Genomic DNA, 5,387 nt, shown 5'->3' with positions numbered 1-5,387 from the left:
CTGCACGTGATCTCGTCTGAGACATGAGACGCAGATGATGTGCTGATCCTCGTCCGGGAGAAAGCCTCTACACGAGGCGCAGGAGGAACGAGACATTTGCAACAACGTCTCTGCTCTTTTCGTGAGTGTGTAGCAACGGCAAACACACGGATTAGTATATAAAGGATATGTGCCGGATGGCGCAGCTGGAAGGCAGGCTGAAGGCGGAGAATCCGACGTCCTCAGGCTGCAGAGTTCCAGCTCGGTGCATGTCAACGGCAGGCTTCAATCCAGAGCTCAGCGAGGTGAGTCGCTGAAGAAGAAATAATCTGACGAACCTGGCGAGACAGGGTCTTTTATACCCTTGGCTATGCAAATTCTGCTGCCCCTTGTGGCGGGAATATTAGAGGGACCTGACTGGTCCTTCCCGCCCAGCGGGCTTGCCAAAGGTTCCTGCAGTTGCAGCGGCACAGCCACCAGCACGCAGCTGCTTCCTGCTGAGAGCTGTGCAGCTGCATTGCATTTTACATGGTATTTTTAGGATAAAAATTTGCTTCAAAATCTCGAGGAAAGGAAATTCTCTAGCATTTAGCTAAACGCAATACGAGAGTACTCTCGAAAGGGAACTATAGGGTTCCATGAGTATAACTCTACCAGTAACGTGGGATGTGAATGTATGTCGCGTTGTTCAGTATATTGGGATGGAGGCAAATTATAGAATATATAGAAAAATTATTAATTAAATGCAAAACCGATCAAAAGCGCGTATTGAAATGTGAATGCCGTACCGAACGGTTCAATATTATATAGAGAACTGTGGCATCCCTAGTACGAAGTATAAACACAGCAATAAGAATTGAATTTGTATAAGCAGTCATAAAACTTGGATTTCAGTGAAGAATATAATTGAAAAAATAATAATTCATATATTCATCTGAGAAAGCTGCCCTCATTTTGCCTCCACCATTTGAGTGGGTCATCTCTTGGATCTGTCTCTGGCATTTTGTGGTATGTTTCCAACTCCCTCCTTAGCTTTTGCTGTGAATGCAAATACATAAACATTCAATTAAGTCATATCTGTTCTCATTATTAGCTACAGTGCTGTAATTAATTTCATATAAACATACAAAATGGAGTACACTGTAATCTTACCTGTGGTTCTGCTGCAGAGACTGTAACATCATCCTCAGTTGTGTGTGGCGTTGCTCCTCGTGTCTCATTCATAATACTTGCCAAAAGTCCACTTAGCCCTGACTTTGGACACCCGGAATTTTTTAACCATGCAGCCGTCTAATACAGCATCACATCAGACAGAGCATTGTAGTGTCACTGAGGAAAAATTACACTCATTCACTGCTATAGGAGAAGAAGAATTGGCTAAACTCGTTAAATCATCAAAATCGACAACATGTATGCTCGACCCTATACCAACTAGGCTATTAAAAGAGATGCTACCAGAGGTCATAGATCCTCTTCTTAATATCATTAATTCATCTTTGTCATTAGGATATGTACCGAAAACTTTTAAGTTGGCAATTATTAAACCACTTATTAAAAAACCGCAACTTGATCCTACAGATTTAGTCAATTATAGACCAATCTCAAATCTACCCTTTCTGTCAAAAATACTTGAAAAGGCAGTGTCTTCACAATTATGTTCCTTTTTAGAAAGAAATGGTATCTGTGAGGATTTCCAGTCAGGATTTAGACCGTATCATAGCACTGAGACTGCTCTCGTCAGAGTTACAAATGATTTGCTCTTATCATCCGATCGTGGCTGTATCTCTCTATTAGTGTTACTCGATCTTAGCGCTGCATTTGATACTATCGACCACAACATTCTTTTGAATAGACTCGAAAATTATGTAGGTATTAGTGGAATTGCATTATCATGGTTTAAATCATACCTATGCGACCGTTATCAGTTTGTAGTAGTAAATGAAGATATGTCACACCGATCGCAAGTTCAGTATGGAGTACCGCAAGGCTCAGTGCTAGGACCGCTACTCTTCACCCTGTACATGCTACCACTGGGAGATATCATTAGGAAGCATGGCGTTAGTTTTCATTGTTATGCTGACGATACTCAGCTCTATATTTCTTCACGCCCTAAAGAAACTTACCAATTCACAAGATTAACGGAATGCATAGCTGATATAAAACATTGGATGACTGGTAATTTCCTGCAACTCAATTCAGAAAAAAATGAATTTTTAATTATTGGACAAAAAAGCTCCACAAGTAGTAACCTAGAATACTGTCTAACACTTGATGGCTGTTCTGTCAAGTCCTCGTCGTCAGTGAGGAACCTGGGTGTGCTCTTTGATACCAATCTTTCGTTTGAAAGCCACGTTTCTAGCATCTGTAAAACTGCTTTCTACCATCTTAAAAATATATCTAAATTACGGCACATGCTCTCAATGCAAAATGCTGAACAGTTAGTTCATGCGTTCATGACCTCAAGGTTAGATTATTGTAATGCTCTACTGGGTGGTTGCCCTGCTCGCTTAATAAATAAACTCCAGCTGGTCCAAAACGCAGCAGCTCGAGTTCTTACTAGAACCAGGAAGTATGACCATATTAGCCCAGTTCTGTCAACACTGCACTGGCTGCCTATTAAATATCGCATAAATTTTAAAATCTTACTTATTACTTACAAAGCACTAAATGGTTTAGCTCCCCAATACTTGAGCGAGCTCTTAACATATTATACTCCATCACGTCTACTGCGGTCTCAAAATTCTGGCCAGTTGATCATACCGAGAATATCCAAATCAACTGCAGGCGGTCGATCGTTTTCCTATTTAGCACCTAAACTCTGGAACAGTCTTCCTAACATTGTTCGGGAAGCAGACACACTCTGTCAGTTTAAATCTAGACTAAAAACACATCTCTTTACTGTGGCATACACATAAAACACTTTTTCAATGAAATGATTGTTAGGCTGCATTAACTAGGTCAGCCGGAACCGGGAACACTTCCCATAACACCTGATGTACTCGTTACATCATCAGAAGAATGGCATCTACGCTAATGTTAGTCTCTCTGTTTTATCCCGAGGTTTACTGCAGTCAGCCGGATCCGGGCCGTATCCAGATCAGATGGTGGACCTGCGCCCAGAGAAGACCAACACAGGACCCCGAAGTGTCTGGGAGACCGTGATTAGACTCCCCCTGAAACTGCCTCATCGGCACGGCATCTCAATAAACCCGTCTCCTGCGTGTTGCCTCCGATCATTCGAATATTGCACTTTAATAATTATTTAATCAACATCATCCTCAATAAACCCGTCTCCAGCATGTTGCCCCCGGTCCCTCGAATATTCTGATCTATTATGACCTCCGAGCTGTAAAACTGCCTGAATAATAATAATAATACGCTGTTTGTTAATTGGGTTAAAATGGGGTTTTGGTTTCCTTGCCACTGTTGCCTCTGGCTTGGCGTGCTCAGTTGGGGACACTAAATTTTTCAACTAAACATCGAAATACATCTAAATAATAAACTAAATTAACCATTTAAACTAAATTACTGATCAAATTATTGATCTAAAGCCCACACTGTCACTGTATGATACTTGAAATTTTTCCAGAATGGCTATACAGCTGAATAAAATTATGCTGCATTATTTTCCTGTTTAACACTGTAAAGCTGCTTTGAAACAATCTACATTGTTAAAAGCGCTATATAAATAAAGTTGACTTGACTTGACTTGACTAGGTTTCTACCTAAGTACTGGTACTTCTGAATGGGCTGAGGCTGGAATTTAGTGTTTGAAGTGAAAGTATTTGATGAACGTATACTATATGACCGAAGTGGCTTTTAGAGGCTTTTGCATCTGAACTCTTCATATACTCTTCAAAAGATGTGGGATGTGTCCAAAGATACTTAATGAGGTTGCCGGTGTTTCCCCCTTTAGCTTGAATTCTTTGTAGGCTTTCACGGCAGATTGGTTTTCGGTCATCAAAAGGTTTTCCAGTCTCATCAGGTAAAAATCCGAAGTAATTCCATATTTCACTTAGTGAGTTGCTCTTTTTCAAGAGATTGTCACGGTCAAACCTTTGACTTTGCGCAAAATATTTTCTAAATTACAACGTTTCCATTAAACGATGTTATGCGACTAAAACATTTTTTTTTTCATCTCACAATAAGTAATTCAAAAATTATGCCACGGATGTTGGTAGGTTTATGTATATCTCAGCCACCGCATCGGAGACGTAGGCGTGTTATCCAATTCAACATTAATGGCAAGGAAAGCACCTTATACTTGAGCACATATGAGGTGTTTGTGGGTGTTTCTTCCTCATATCTGCTTCAAGGTCTTGATACATTGTGGCATTTCTTTGTTTAGAATCCAGTATTCCTGTAATTCTGCTGTCTTTTATGAGTTTAATAAAGAACACGTCTTCTTCTGTCCACATCAGAATGATCGATGGTACGGTGACGCATGGCTGCCACATCATATTTTCCACATCACATTTTCCACTCAATTTTGTCGTAATAACGAGATGTTATATTGTTAAAATAGACTGTAAAGTTTGGATTTTTCCCTTAGGCCTATAGTGTAACAACTAAAATAGTCTACTCCGTCATTTATGGTATAGTAGCTTGTCTAGCTATATAGGCTACGTGTTGTAGAATATTTGAGTTTATTTATTATAAGTTGTGTATTTGTTTATTATTATTATATGTCAGGTTGTATTCACCGCATAGGGAGAGAAGGGCGAAATGTTTGAATTTGCATTGTGGTAGGCTAACTTTTTTTTTTACCACTTCGTTATTTTGACTCGCAATTTCTTTTGTTGGAAATATGAACTGAATTTAGAAATGCTTTTGAAATTAAAAACTTTGCATTTAATAAACAAAATAGATTTTTTGGAATGGAGTGCATGCAAAATAATCCATTCCCCGAGTCCACAGCATTTGTTGTTATTGTGAGTGTACACAAACAAAAGTAGACAGTTTATAGTTTATAATTATGTCTTGAACTTATCTGTATGGCTAAAAATGACGGAGTGTGAGTTGTTTCCGCTGTCATAAAGGAAAAAATGCACCGCCGCATTCGTCGGACATAGGGTTAAAGAAAAGTAGCTTAGTTTCACTTTTAGGCTATGTTTAAATATTAGCCTATAGCATTATTTTTTGATTAACTAATTGTCTGAATATTTAATAAATAAGAAGCAAACCAAGATCGTCGGGAATGGATTGACGTGCGTAACATTTTCTTGTTTCTTTAAAACAATTAAACAGAATTGTCAAATATTCAGGCTCATGTTATACGAGCAGAACTAAACTTTGTTTGGGGAAATACTAGATTCCTGACCACTTTTACAGTATATAGGCCTTATAGAGAGGTGCGCTAAAGCACAGCCTGGAGCGTAATGAAGATTCCAAAGCGCTCTTTTTTTTGG

This window comes from Gobio gobio (genome assembly GCF_949357685.1).
Source record: "Gobio gobio genome assembly, chromosome: 5".
In the NCBI taxonomy this organism is placed as follows: Eukaryota; Metazoa; Chordata; class Actinopteri; order Cypriniformes; family Gobionidae; genus Gobio; species Gobio gobio.
This window is presented reverse-complemented; position numbering follows the sequence as displayed.